The sequence below is a fragment of the Heloderma suspectum genome, chromosome 6, assembly GCF_057233095.1.
Source record: "Heloderma suspectum isolate Gila_16-S chromosome 6, 16-S_ref, whole genome shotgun sequence".
Taxonomy (NCBI): Eukaryota; Metazoa; Chordata; class Lepidosauria; order Squamata; family Helodermatidae; genus Heloderma; species Heloderma suspectum.
In genome coordinates this window covers 7214440-7229624 of record NC_139463.1, presented here as the reverse complement: position 1 = coordinate 7229624, position 15185 = coordinate 7214440, and positions in this window count along the sequence as shown.

Below are 15185 nucleotides of genomic sequence, written 5' to 3'. Positions count from 1 at the left end.
ACTGAATCCTACGGGGAAGGGAGATGTAATGTTGGGGGTAACAATGGACGTAGGCGCATGCACTGCAATGGAGAGAACAGCTCTGATAGTGCCCAATAATAGTCTTCAGATACATGTAGGAAGAAAGCCAGACTATGAAGCACATGCTCTTCGATGTCTATATACCAATGCCCAGAGTATGGGAAACAAACAGAACGAACTTGAACTCTTAATACAGGAGGGAAATTATGACTTGATAGGTATAACTGAGACTTGGTGGGATGACTCTCATGACTGGAATACAGCAATTGAAGGATATAACTTGTTCAAAAAGAACAGGAGGAACAGAAAGGGAGGTGGAGTTGCACTGTATGTGAAAAATACATATCTCTGCACAGAAATACAGGAGGAGGAGATTGGTAGCCCTATCGAGAGCATCTGGATCAAAATAAATGGAGCAAAGAATAAAAGGAACCTGGTGGTCGGAACCTACTACCGGCCACACCATCGAGGAGAAAATGAGGATGAAACTTTTGAAAAGCAAATAGCCAATGTTTTAGGGAAGCATGATGTAGTAGTAATGGGGGACTTAAATTTCCCTGATATTTGTTGGGAGACAAATTCTGCAAAACATGGCCCCTCCAGGAAATTCCTGGCTTGTGTGGTGGATAACTTCCTCCTACAGAAAGTAGAGGAAGGAACTAGAGGACTGGCTATCCTTGACTTGATCCTAACCAAAAGAGATGACTTAGTGGATAAAGTAGCAGTTACAGGAACTCTGGGGGAAAGCGACCATGTTATACTTGAGTTCTTGGTTCTAAGGGAAGCAAAAGCCAAGTGTAGTCAAACGCATAACCTGGATTTTAGGAAAGCTGATTTTAATAAACTCAGAACAATGATCAGTAAGGTCCCATGGCAGTTACGCTAACGAGAAAAGGAGTCCAAGATGGGTGGGAGTTTTTTAAAAAGGAAATTCTCAAGGCACAATTACAAACAATTCCAACAAGAAGAAAAGGTGGAAGACAACAGAAGAAGCCAATGTCGCTTCACAAAAAGCTTAGGGATGACCTGAAAACAAAAAAGGACACATATAGGAAGTGGAAAGAAGGCCAAGTAACAAAGGAAGAGTACAGGCAGGTAGCACAGAATTGCAGGGAAAGAGTCAGGAAGGCTAAAGCTGAGAACGAGCTGAGGTTAGCAAGGGATGCTAAAAGCAACAAAAAGGCTTTCTTCAGCTATGTGCATAGTAAAAGGCAGAGGAAAGAAATGGTTGTTCAGCTATTAAATAAGGATGGCAAAACGATAACAGATGACAAAGAAAAGGCAGAGGTGTTCATTTCCTACTTTGGCTCAGTCTTCTCCCAAAAGAGGGTCTATGACCCCCCTGGCAAAGGCGACGTACAGGCTGAAGGGGCAGGATTGCAGCTTGAGATCAATAGGCATATGGTCAAGGAACACCTAATTACTTTGAATGAGTTCAAATCTCCAGGGCCAGATGAACTGCATCCTAGAGTAATAAAGGAAATGGCAGAAGAACTCTCAGAACAGCTGTCTATTCTCTTTGAGAAATCATGGAGGACGGGGGAAGTGCCAGATGACTGGAGGAGGGCTAATGTTGTCCCTATCTTCAAAAAGGGTAAAAAGGAGGAACCTGGGAACTACAGACCAGTCAGTCTGACATCAATCCCTGGGAAAATTCTGGAGCAGATGATAAAGCAATCCATCCGGAAGCACCTTGAAAACAATGCAGTGATTACTTGAAGCCAACATGGATTTGTCAAAAACAAGTCCTGCCAGACGAATGTGATCTCATTTTTTGATCAAGTTACCTCCCTTGTGGACCGTGGGAATGCTGTAGACATCATATACCTCAACTTCAGCAAAGCTTTCGACAAAGTGCCCCATGATATCCTGATGAGCAAACTAGCTCAAAGTGGGCTAGATTAAGGATGGATGAAAGTCCCTTACCTAGTCCCGCAGCTTGCTTCGCGGTGGGGGGGAGGCACTTCGGTTCTCCCCCCGAAGTTCAGGCTGGGGGGGGAGGCGCCCCGCCCGGCCGAAATTCAGGCCGGGGGGGAGGCGCCCCATCCCTCGCCGCCGAAATTCAGGCCAGGGAGGAGCGCCCCATCTCCCTGGCCGCGAAATAAAAAAGTAAATGTAAAAAAACAACAACACACACACGTGATAGGCTACGTAACGATTTACGTAGCCTATCACAGCTAGATTTCCAAAGTCAGCCGTGATAGGCTACGTAAATCGTTGCGTAGCCTATCACGGGTGACTTGGGGGGGGGAGCGCATACGCAAATTGCAGCGCCCATGGGCGCCGCCATTTGCGTTCCTTATTTGGGCCCGGGTAGTCTACGTAAAGATTTACGTAGACTACGGCGAAAATCTTTACGTAGACTACCCGGGCCCAAATAAGGAACGCAAATGGCGGCGCCCATGGGCGCCGCCATTTGCGTACACGCTTCCCCCCCCCAAGTCACCCGTGATGTAACGATTTACGTAGCCTATCACGGCTGACTTTGGAAATCTAGCCGTGATAGGCTACGTAAATCGTTACGTAGCCTATCACGTGTGTGTGTTGTTGTTTTTTTACATTTACTTTGTAATGGCGGGGGCGGCAGCCGGTCGAAAGACCGGCCGCCGCTGAAACGCCGCCGAAATGCCGCTGAAACGCCGCCGGGACCCGCCGCTGAGAGGGACATTCGAAGGAGGTAAGTCCCATCCCGGGGGGGGGGGCGGAGAATTTCACCGCTAATTTCGGGGGGCTGAATGCGTTGGCATTCAGCCTCCCCGAGATTCGTGGAGAAATTCTCCACCATCCCTAGGCTAGATGAAACAATGATCCAGAGGATCCACAGTTGGCTACAGAATCGGACTCAAAGAGTGCTTATCAATGGGACCTTCTCAAACTGGGGAGAGGTAACGAGTGGGGTACCGCAGGGCTCAGTCCTGGTCCCAATGCTCTTCGACTTGAAGGAGGAGGTGCAGGGAATGCTGATCAAATTTGCAGATGACACAAAATTGGGCGGGATAGCTAATACTTTGGAAGACAGAAACAAAATTCAAAGTGATCTGGATAGACTGGAGCGCTGGGCAGAAAACAACAGCATGACATTTAATAGGGATAAATGCCAAGTTCTGCACCTAGGAAAAAGAAAAACAAATGCACAGTTACAAGATGGGGGATACGTGGCTCAACAACACGACAAGCAAGAAGGATCTTGGAATTGTTGTTGATCACAAGCTGAAGATGAGCCAACAATGTGATGTGGCTGCAAAAAAGGCAAATGCTATTTGGGGCTGCATTCATAGAAGCATAGCTTCTAAATCCTGGGAAGTACTAGTTCCCCTCTACTCAGCACTGGTTAGGCCTCATCTGGAGTACTGTGTCCAGTTCTGGGCACCGCACTTTAAGAAGGATGCAGACAAGCTGGAGAGGGTTCAGAGGAGGGCAACCAAGATGATCAGGGGACTGGAAACAAAGCCCTATGAGGGGAGACTGAAAGAACTGGGCATGTTTAGCCTTTCGAAGAGAAGACTGAGGGGAGATAGGATAGCGCTCTTCAAGTCCTTGAAAGGTTGTCACAGAGAGGAAGGCCAGGATCTCTTCTCCATCATCCCAGAGTGCAGGACACGGAATAAGGGGCTCAAGCTACAGGAAGCCAGATTCCAGCTGAACATCAGGAAAAACTTCCTGACTGTTAGAGCAATACGACAATGGAACCAATTACCTAGGGAGGTGGTGGGCTCCCCCACGCTGTAGGCGTTCAAGACGAGGCTGGACAGCCATCTGTCAGGAATGCTCTGACTTGGATTCCTGCATTGAGCAGGGGTTGGACTCGATGCCCTTGTAGGCCCCTTCCAACCCTACTATTCTATGATTCTATGAGAGAGAGTGAGAAAGAGAGAGAGAATTTTGAGATCAAAGGAGAGATAGAAAGACACCATATTTGTAGGTTTGGGACTGCAATTCCCATCAGCCCCAGCCAGCATGGCCAATGTTTGGGGGTTGTAGTCCTCGTCACCATCACAACCCGCTTGTTCAGCTGCCTTTAGCCTTCGCCCAGACAACAGTGGTGAGAAGGAAGAGGAGCCCAAAGGCCCTCAAAATCTGGAGCTGACACTGGTAGTCCAAAAAGCTGAGAGAGACGTTCTTTGTCACTGACGTCCAGAATCCTTCTTTGGTGGGCCTGGTCGTGGCTGTATGTCTTGCAATGCTTCACGTGAGCCAGAGGTCACCGAGGAGTAACCCTGAAACCTGGGCTTGATGCCAGGATCCAGCTCTGGGTCACATCAAGTAGCAATAAAGAAAGGTCTGCAAAAACCTTTCCAGGAATCAGCCTGGAAGGAGGCAATGTGTCCGTGAAGGGACAGAGGGATCCTGTTCTCACTGGGGCATTTTGCTATCTCCTCTCCCACCTCCAACTTCCTGGGCATTTAGTAAGTGCCCCGTGTATCCGTGGGTCAAATCTGAACTTGTAGCACAGCCCACCCTCCCATCCCATGTGTACAATCTCATGAGGCATGAAAGAAATTTTTCTTCTGGGATTTCTGAAGTGACACGAATGGACCATATCACTTGGCAGCTTGCTGTTTTTGTTTATCTTGTTTCCCAGCAAGGGCAAAGCTCAGTGGCACAGGAAGATGGGATCTCCCACTTAAAAAAGAAAAAAAAGAGTTAATAGCAGCCACTTTATTCTAACATTGCTTTGGGCTGGCTCCAGTAACTCTCACAAGATCTGGACACCTATAATAGACAGGAAAATAAGTTTGCATAAGCATCTTCAGGCATGAGCTATAATTTGGCCTCAGTTATTTTGTCATGGTAATGGGTTTGCAGCCTGCACCAGCCACCTTGAGAACCAGTACCCATTCCCCCATGCCGACCCTTGCTAAGGCTGTGCATATACTCACAGTCTTCTGTTTGTCTGCCTGCCTGCCAGCCTGCCTGCCTGCCTATCTATCTATTTTAAATTATTTATAGGCCGCCTTTAAAGTGGAACCCTGTCAAGACAGCATACAAGATAAAAGAACACACAAAGTGGGTACAATAAAAGGTTCATAAAAACATAGATTACATCCATAAAAACCAGAGATTGCCAATTAAAAATAACGACTAAATTTACCAATAAAAACCAATGGCCTCAGACTGAAGGGAAGGCCATGAAAAACAGGTGGGGCTTCAGAGCTTTCCTGAAGACCTGCAAAGAAGGGGCCTAATGGATTCCAGGTGGAAGTTGATTCCAGAGGTGCTGGGCCACCACTGAGAAGGTCCTCTCCATTGTACTCACCAGCCTAACCACACTTGGCAGTCAGTAGGTGTGAAGGGATTCTGTTGATGACCTATCACCACCATCCTCATCATCTATTCTAGAACTGATCCCTGGCCACTGAAAGAATATCTGGAGCTGATCCCCTGGTTCAGATTAAGGAAGGAGAGGCCACGAGGAGGAGGCATCTGGGTCTTACACACAGCAGCACATATGGGAGGAAGAGAAACCCATTTGCTGCTCTCTTTGGCAGGCTGGTCCCAGTCGCCTGGTCCAGTGGGCACCTGGATGTTTGGATCCCCTGGCCTTGACTGTATGGAAAGGGCCTTTCCTTCATCTTAAGTCAGACATGAACACACACATGAGGGAGGTAACAACTCTTCTCCACAAATGTCTCCAGCATAAGGCATGCAGAAGTACACTGCTTAGGAACGTGGAGGTTCCATTTAGCTATTGTGGCAAACAGCTGCTAATAGGAGACCTATCCTCGGTAAATTTGCCTAATCCTTTCCAAAAACCATCCAAGCCTTATTTATTTATAGCACTTTTACCCCGCTCTTCAGCCAAATAAGGCTACCAGAGTGGCTTACATAGATTAATAATAAGACAGGCTTGCAATCTAAGAGTCTTGACATAAAAGGAAAAGGGATTTGGAGGGAGAAGGAAAAAAGCAAAGCTCGGGCACCAGTTCTTAGTTTCAACATTCTTAGAGGTGATCATTCTAGGGCAGGGAAGGGCAAAACAAGCTTCCTGTAGCTGTACCTTCTCTGAGTCAATGTATCGGGCTAGGTTCAGCTCTCCCTTGCTGTGATGTCTGTCCTGGGAGAGAGGAGGTAGATTGTTAGGAAGAGGGGTAGAAACTGAATGTGTTGCTGTTGTTAGTCCCGGAACTTCTCTCACACACACGAAATTAGGCATTGCTGATAGCTATGGGGGGCGCTCTGCTTTTCCTGTTGAGAAAAGGGAAATGATGAGGTACAGCTGCATTACACATTGCTCCCTTTCCACTACTTGAGGGTGCCTTGTGCAAACGCTGAACATTTAGGAAGTAGCAGTTCTGGATCTGCTGAAACAATTAACACCAGAGCAGCAGCTGCAGCGTGCATGGAAGAACTGCAAGGGTCACATTCCCACCGTCCTTTGCTTCCAGGCCCACATGGCACGAATCTTCTGTTTGCCCTTTTTGCATCCTTCACGGTCCGTTTCCAATGCCAGCACGTGCAGAGGCAGGACCGCCACTGTCGGGGCTGCATCGTGGTGCAGTTATTCATAGCTCTTCTATATCTGCCCTGAGTTGCTCGCAAAGGGGAGCTGCATTGTAGCATCTATGGATATGGATCTCTCTTTGCAACAGCCAAGCAGGGAGTCAACCACAGGCTCCCACTGGGGAGGTGACTGCTGCAGAACACAGCGCAGCGCTTTCTCGGGGCATTTGGGAACCGCGTCCTTCTCTTCCTTCTCAAACATTGAATGACTAACCACACTGGTGATTCACAGCCATCAGCAACAGAAGTCAGTTCAATCAACAGCAATCATGTCAATTAATCCAGGCTTCTCTCCATGCTTAAGAATCAATTAATTCCCCCTGAATTGATTGATTCATTAATTCCCCACTTCAATGAGAAGATCGTAAGAACAGCCCTGCGCTGGATCAGACCCAAAGGCCTCTCTGGTCATAGAATCATAGAATAGTAGGGTTGGAAGGGGCCTACAAGGCCATCGAGTCCAACCCCCTGCTCAATGCAGGAATCCAAGTCAGAGCATCCCTGACAGGTGGCTGTCCAGCCTCATCTCGAATGCCCCCAGTGTGGGAGAGCCCACCACCTCCCTAGGGAATTGGCTCCATTGTTGTATTGCTCTGACAGTCAGGAAGTTTCTCCTGATGTTCAGCCGGAATCTGGCTTCCTGTAATGTGAGCCCATTATTCCGTGTCCTGCGCTCTTGGATGATGGAGAAGAGATCCTGGCCTTCCTCTCTGTGACAGCCTTTCAAGTCCTTGAAGAGCTATCTCCCCTCAGTCTTCTCTTTTCAAGGCTAAACATGCCCAGTTCTTTCAGTCTCTCTTCATAGGGCTTTGTTTCCAGTGATCCCGCGTTCAGTTTCCACAGTGGCCAACCAGATGCTCCAATGGGAAGTCCACAAGCAGGCCATGAGCACAACAGCTTCCTCCTGCTCATGTTCCCCAGCAAGTGGTATACAGAGGCATCTCTGAATCAAATGAGTCAGGATCAGGAGTGTTGCTAGGCACTTAAAAGATCTGGGCTCCAGCCATAAGACAGAAGATAATGCACAAAATTTGCATATCCCCATCAAAGTCCTGCAATTCAACTTTTTTTTTAAAAAAATCTCCCCATTGGTACCAATGGAAGCATCCTTTCTAAGCTTAATTGCCATGCAGGGGTGGGGGACTGGGGGAGAGGGGTGCTACAGCATGTGGGAAGGAGTTAACCCTCCCTTCCCCAGCTACAATCTCCCTTGAATATTGTCCCCTGCATAACAATTAAGCTGGGAAAAAAAACCTCTGCCATTCACACCAATTAAACTCAGGTCTCTGCAGAACAGATCTGGGGCCATGGGGAAAAGAAACAGGGCTGAAGCCCTGCAGGCCCAGGCCTAGTAACACCCCTGGTCAGGATTCATTTGTTTCAAAGCTGTGAACAGAAGCAATTCATGGATTTCTCCTCCCTCCCTGTCTGAAAGAGAGTTTTGCTCAATTTAAAAAATGAGAAGGATTTGGGTCGATGTTTCTGTTTGCCATGTTAAGCTCACACAAAAATGTTATCAGCCCCACTGCACCGCTCTTAGTTTTAGTACATCCCACAGAAAAGACTCCTGGCTACATTCTCCAGGGTCCGAGGCAATCCCAGCAAACAGACTAGAGGCAATAGGCATCCTTGAACTACTGTCCACACAGAAGTGAAAATAGGTGAGCTGGTTTTGCACTGGGGCTGTATAGATCTGCAACAGACCCATCTCACCAGCACGGGGAGGTGGGTGGGTTTTACATCACCGCATGAACACAAGTGCGCGTTTAAGAAGCCGTTTCAACCATTTCCCTAATTTTCACAGCCTGCCCAGGGGCCGCAGAACGCAGCATTTGGCAACTAACAGCACCATGCTAGTTGTGTTTACTTGGAAGTAAGTCCCACTATGTCCAGTGAGGCTTCCTCCCAGGTAAGTGCATATAGGCCTGCAGCCACAAGTATGGGCACACCTGTTGGCAGAATAAATACATGTTGTTTTGTTATTTTTTGGTGGCCTCCAGGTATGAGCAGGTTTTAATTGTCTCAGATGAAACTGAACCAGCTTCCCAATGATGTTCTCCAGCTGCATGAAAGTGTCTTCAGTCACCATCCAAGCGGAGCAGAGATTGGGTTTGCTGCCTCTTATCCCTTGAGAAGAGAGTTGCCCATGGAACTTGCTGGGAATAAAGGATGTACTGTTCCTTCTGTGCCACTGATGTTGTGGCTTTCCTTGGATGCTAGTTAGAGCTGCCCAATTCTTCTTGTTGCCTGGTGAGTGGGCAGTCCTCACCCTCCATGAATGATACTCTTGGAATATTGTGCCCCATATGGTACCTCAATGCTTTTCCCACAGTGCAAACAGCAAGCTGGGCTGGAAGTACGTATGGGTACTGTATGGGGTACCCAACTTTGATGGGAGCAATTTATATTAGAGTTATCCCCCTGCCTGGACATCACAGCTCCAATCTGATTATGTTGCGTGTATATCCTCCTTGCTGACTTTCACTTTTTTAGAAAAACAAACAAAACATGGGAGATCGTAATCGTGGATGGGTCTCTTGCACCTTATCCACTTGCTTTCTGATCCAGGTATCCCTTGTGGTTCTGCTCCCCTTGGGAGTGTAACATGGAAAGTTCTGGGGAGTCCATCAGGCATTGTCACTGTGATGGTGAGAAGCGGGCTCAAAACCAACACCCCCTAAAACATGAATGTTCGGAGAGATTAAATGGTTTGTGCAATGCCACTTGGAGGACTTGTACAGTTGCCAAATCAGATAAAGGCACATTGTTTTGAGGCTCTTGTTACAATCCCTTGTTCCCACCACTTTAAAAAGATTTGAAATTCCACTGGGACTGGAACTCTTTTTAGGCTAGTTTATAAATAGGGTGTGATGGGGGGAAAGAGAGAGAAGAAAATCTATCTGCAAAAAGATCTAAACCATCAAATCCCCAACAGCTTAGCATCTCCAGAATCTGTTCCCCAGTTGGATGCAAAAGAGGAATGTGTTCTGAACATGGATCCAAGTGGAGGGAAATGACTTCATAAACTGAGTGGAGGGAGGAACTGCCACTTCCAGGCTACACCTACATAGCCTACATTGCACTGGGGATCTGAGGGTTCTGTGAAGATCTGTTATCACAGTGACTGTGCAGCCGCATGTCAGAAACAACTTGAAAAATGGCTTGCAGTGATATTGGGTGATCTGATGGTCTTGTCGGTAGCAGGACTAGCCCAAGACATTTTGCTGCCTGATGGAAAGGACAAGATGGCGTTCTCCCCCACCTAATTCCACATGCAGAAGCTAATCAGACAGGCATTTCAACACTGGAGATGGGACATCCACCGCTGCACCTGGGGGCAGCAAGCTAGTTTAGAGGAGTCAGGGCCAGCCATATTACTCACACAGCAATGTCCTCCAACACCTTGCTGCCCACCCCACCCCGCTATCTGCTCCCTGAGGTGGACACAGTGGCATAGTGGAACTCCGAGGTGCAGCCATTCATCATGACAGTCCCTATTGTCATACCCCTAAGGAGAGGCCAAGAATTCAGGCAGCTGGGTTGATCCATGTCAACAAACCAGTTCAAGGAGTTTTCATCTCCATTAGGAGCAGGTCTCTTGCAAATCAAATGGGTCTTAACTGCCCATTCTAGACCATCCCCACCCCAAATACTTCGCATTACAACAGGGAATAATACATTCTTGCTGGGAAAATTCATCCCCCCGCCCCCACAAGTATTGTGGGGATTGCAGCTAAATTCAGAGGGGACAGGGAAGTCTGAGAGGGGTGGCAGATGACATCAGTGCCCCTGCTAATAAAGAAGTGTTGGTGCAACGTCCCTGTGAACCCCAGCTCCACTATGCCACTGGACAGAAACCTCACTCTGCATAATAGGAGGGCTGGTCCTCGTTGGTGGTGTCAGATTTGAGACAGCTCATTCAACACATGCAAGACTTTGTTGGATGTTTAAAGGCACTGAGTGACAAACATGTGAGAATGGGCATTTGTGCAGCTTTTAGTATTTAGAATGGGAAATACTTTCTACCTAACCAGTAAAGTCTGCACAAATCTCAAAGCCTATTATTGAAATTGCTTATTGAAATTGTTTTTTTAAACTACATTTGGTTTGTAATTTTTGTGAGTTGTTGTGAACCACGCAAAGAGCTTTGGCTATTGGGTGGTGTAGACATCAAAATGATGATGATGGTGATGATGTTGAAAAGCCTCCTAAACTAGCACCGTGTCCTTCTACTCAGGGGGCTTCCACACTGGGACATCAGTGTGGAATATAAACAGAAGGGTCAAATAGTTAAATCAACCAGGGCAGAGATTCAGATACACTCTTCCTTTGGTCTCTGGGACATAAGGTGCTGTCATAATACCAGGTTGAACCATGTGTCTACCAAGCCCAATATTGCCTACTCTGACTGGCAGTGGCTCCCCTCAGAGTTTCAGGAAGAAAAGGGTCTTTCTCATCACTTGTTTACCAGATCCTTTTAACTGGAGATGTCAGGGATTGCTTCTGAGGTTGCAGGGGATAGTTCCCCAATACCTAGCTCAGATAAGGGGAGGAGGAAACCTCCAGAGCATATCCCTTCTAACAGCAGTGTTATGCACAGGCTGTACTATTGAGGAAATTAATACCGGGGTGGAAGAATGACATTAGTTGTGCATTACAAGATGCAGGTGAAAGCGCTCTGCTCTACAGCCAATATTCTTGGCCATCCTTTCTGCATGGTCAGACCTTTGGAGTTGGGATATGGCTTTCAAGGGAACAGCTACTCTTCAGCTTAACTGACTTTATCTGCTCTATTTATTGTTGAGATGACCTTTTGTGTACACCGGCAGGAGCTAAGTCAGAGGCTCAAGGTCCAGACTGGTGCAAAGGATGCCATTCTTTGCATGGTCTAATAGGAGATTATAGCTTTTGTCTGCATTTCACTTTACTGCCTGCAAAGCAATGATGTCCCTTCCCCACCTTCCCACGGCTGTCTGAAGAATGCTCAAATATAATCTCCTGCTCTTGTTGATGGAGACTGGGGTTTTTTTTCCAGCACAAGGTGGGCCGTGTTATCCATAGACTTTAGTCACCATCATCTACACCAACCTTCTCCAACCTGGCACCCTCCAGATGTGCTGGACTACAACTACCATCATCCCCATGCTGGCTGGCTTGATGGGAGTTGTAGTCAAACACATCTGGAGGGTGCCAAGTGGGGGGGCTGATCTACACATTACTTATTTTGAATTCGGAAGTATCAATAAAGAGACATGGCTTTGAATCTGACAACATCAGATAAGACTGTGGTTTTCAAATGGAGAAGCCTGTCGCTTTCTTATTCCAGAGGGGTGGCCATGTTAGTCTCTTGCAGCAAAAACAGGGAGTCTTGTGGCACCTTTAAGACAAGACAGATTTATTGTGGCAGATGCTTTCGTGGACTAGATTAGTCTTTAAGGTGCCCCACGAACACTTGTTTTTGAAGGGACTTTTTAGCTTATTGTGTTTTCCCTCACAGACCAGGGCTAACAATTCTGTGTGGATAAACATCCAGTCATTCTTTGTGACGCTACTGTCCTTCCTTAGGAAATTTCCATATAGCTATCTCAGCACCAGATCACTACACGCTCACCCAGCCATTTGAGGAATATGTGTGCGTGTGTTTCAAAAGGGTAAAGGGATGTCTGTTCCATCTCGGACAACAAATCAGTGTTATCACTGGTATGTAAAGACAAAAACAACCCTCTTAAGACACTTCTTCAAGGTTTCTCTAGCGCCCAGCTCCAATCCTTAAAAACAATAAAGCCCTAATCTCTTTTACTTAATATCAAACGTAATCTGCCAATTCGTAAAATAATCTTATAGTATAACTATGTTAGCCGTCTGTGTACAAATGCAAGGGTTAAGTGTAGCGCAAATATTGACCGTTTTAGTTGATCAGATAGTTTAATAAATTAGCATGAGTTTTCATGGGTTACAGCCCACTTCATCAGATGCTTTAAGTGGAACTGGAGGCTTTAAGTCTGAAGACAGTTGAACAAGTAGATCTCCAGCAAGCATTCCATTCTCTTAAAGCATGTTACAAACCACAAGGTGCACTAAGAGTCAGATGTGGATAGAAACCGTAGTCTCTGTTGAATCCCTGATTAACACAATCAAATTTCTTTATCATCTCTTGTTGTGCAATCTCACATTCAAAGTGAGCCCCTAATTTCAGTTTCCTTAGAACAGCCACCCTGAGGTCCTTGATGGTATGTCCGAGGAGGTTAAAGCATTCACTGACAGGTTTATTAATGTTCTTATGCTTGATGTCTGATTTCTGCCCATTTAATCTTTGTCCTAAAGATAGTCCTGTTTTGCTGATGTAACTGGCTTTTGGGCACTTGATGCAGGAGATCAGATACACACCATTTGATGATGCACAGGCTGTAGATGCAGTGGATAGCCCCAATGAGTCCACTTACATTATCACTGGCGTTTATTAATGAGCACAGTTAGCATTCAGGTTTATTGTTCTTTCATTTGCTTATGATTGCAATATTTGGGTTCTTAATCTTATCTTCCAGTGAGGACTGCAGGGGTAGAGAAACATGTAGACCTCCAGATGTGGTTGGGATTACACTTTGCATAATCCCTGACCATCGGCCATGCTGGAAGGGCTGATAGGAATTGGAGTCCAAGCCACAAGTTCCCCACCCCTGGACTAGAGTACAGAAAATAAGGATGCCAAGGAGAGGAGATAGGGAAAGAATAGAGGAAGACTCCTCCTCTTCCTCAGTTGTTATCTAGCAGCAGCCATTCTATCACTCTGCAACAGAAATAGAAGTAGCAGAGGGCTAACTCCATCAGCTCTGCGGACAGACCAGTTCTATTTAGCTCCTCTTCTTCCTGAACACTCTCCATTCAAGCTGGTCATTCTGTTAACGTTAACTGGTGCCTTGTTCCTTTTGTGCCATGTCTTTTAGATTGAGTGTCTTGTTTATTATTGATCTAAGGTAAACTGCTCTGCAGGTCTTTCAGTTGAAGAATGGGGGTAAACATGCTTTAAAATAAATATATTAAACCACAAAACCCATATCAGGTTTTTGTACTCTGCATTCCCAGCTCAATTTATTGTTAACATCAAGGGGTATAACAACCCCCCCCCAACACACACAGCTTATGCATTTTCAAACTATTTCCTGGAACCACAAAGTATAGACCTTGCTGGTACAATAGCTACTTAAAAAGCATAATCATGGATCAGCTGTTTTATGCGCCTCATTTAACAACCCCATCTTTTGTGCTTTCTTCATATTGTCATCTGCCCCTTGGAACGCTATCTCTAAAAGGTGCCCATTTGGTGGTTCCCTCACTTCTAGATGTCCAAAGGCAAGTAAAAATATTTTATTTAAGAAAACATTTCCTGAAATCATTATTTTATGAATAGTATTTATATATTACCTTTCTGCCCACCAGAGCCCTCAAAGAGATGTACAATAAAATCACAAAATGAAAGCAAAAAGCAGAACATTCTTTAAAAACAGGCCAAACAGGATTTTAAAAGCCAAAGGCCTGACAAAAAATACTGCCTGTCTAAAACTCAGCAGGGATGGACACAGCCTCATCTCTCAGGAGGGAGTTTCACAGCTGGGGTGCTGCTACAGAAAAGGCCCTGTCTCGCGTACCCAACCCTGCCTCCCTTGGTGGTTGGATGTGCAACAGGGCCTCTGATGAAGACCCCAAATTACAGGCAGGCTCATAGAGGAGGAGGCAGTCCTTCAGATATCCTGACCCCAAGCCTTTTAGGGCTTCATAGATGAAAACCAGCATCTTGAATTGCACTCAGAAACAAATTGGAAGCCAGTGCAGTCGGTTCAAGACGGGTGAAATATGGTCTCCAAAGCTCACACCAGACAATAGTTTGGCCGCTGCACTTTGCTCTAGCTGTAGTTTCCTAACACTTTTCAAGGGCAGGTCCACATTACAGTAGTCTAAATGAGAGGTAATTAAGGCATGGATCACCGAGGCCAGGGTGAGCTGATGTCACATAGTGAGCTGATGTCACATAGCACCTAAGGGACTGAGAAACAAACTACTTACAGGTAAATGTGTACAAAAGCCCGTTTGCTTTTTTTTGCGATTTTGAGCACAGCAGGAAGGAGGGGGTGCTTAGCTCTCAATTTGCAAGCCATTTCCCACTTGAAATTGCCCCATCATCCATACTGTTACCCCATGCCCCAAGGATTCTGCCTTGAATTTGCATTTATAAATACACGTCTGTAATCCCAGGGATGAAGCAGCTGGGGAGTGAAACTCTGGAGGAAGAATGGCCAGCAGAGCTGTTTATTACTTCCTTAAATAAAACTACAACCTGCTACAGCCGCTTCTCATTTAAAAAATAGTTGAGGCTCCTTTACTTGCATTTGTGTGTAATGTGCAGTTGGCCCTGAGCTACAAAGCAGGAAGTCCTCATTTCAAAGCTCGCTTCTGCCATGAACTCCCAAGGCAGCCTCAGGCCTGCTCCACCTCAACCTCTGTATTATTGGGGGGGGGGGGGGGATAATACCAACCTAATTTACAGGGTTGTTATACATCAGCCTTCTCTAACCTGGTGCCTTCCAGATGTGTACAACCAAACCCCCAGCATTCCTGAGCATGCTGGGAGTCGTACTCCAGCCCATCTGGACAGCACCAGGTTGGGG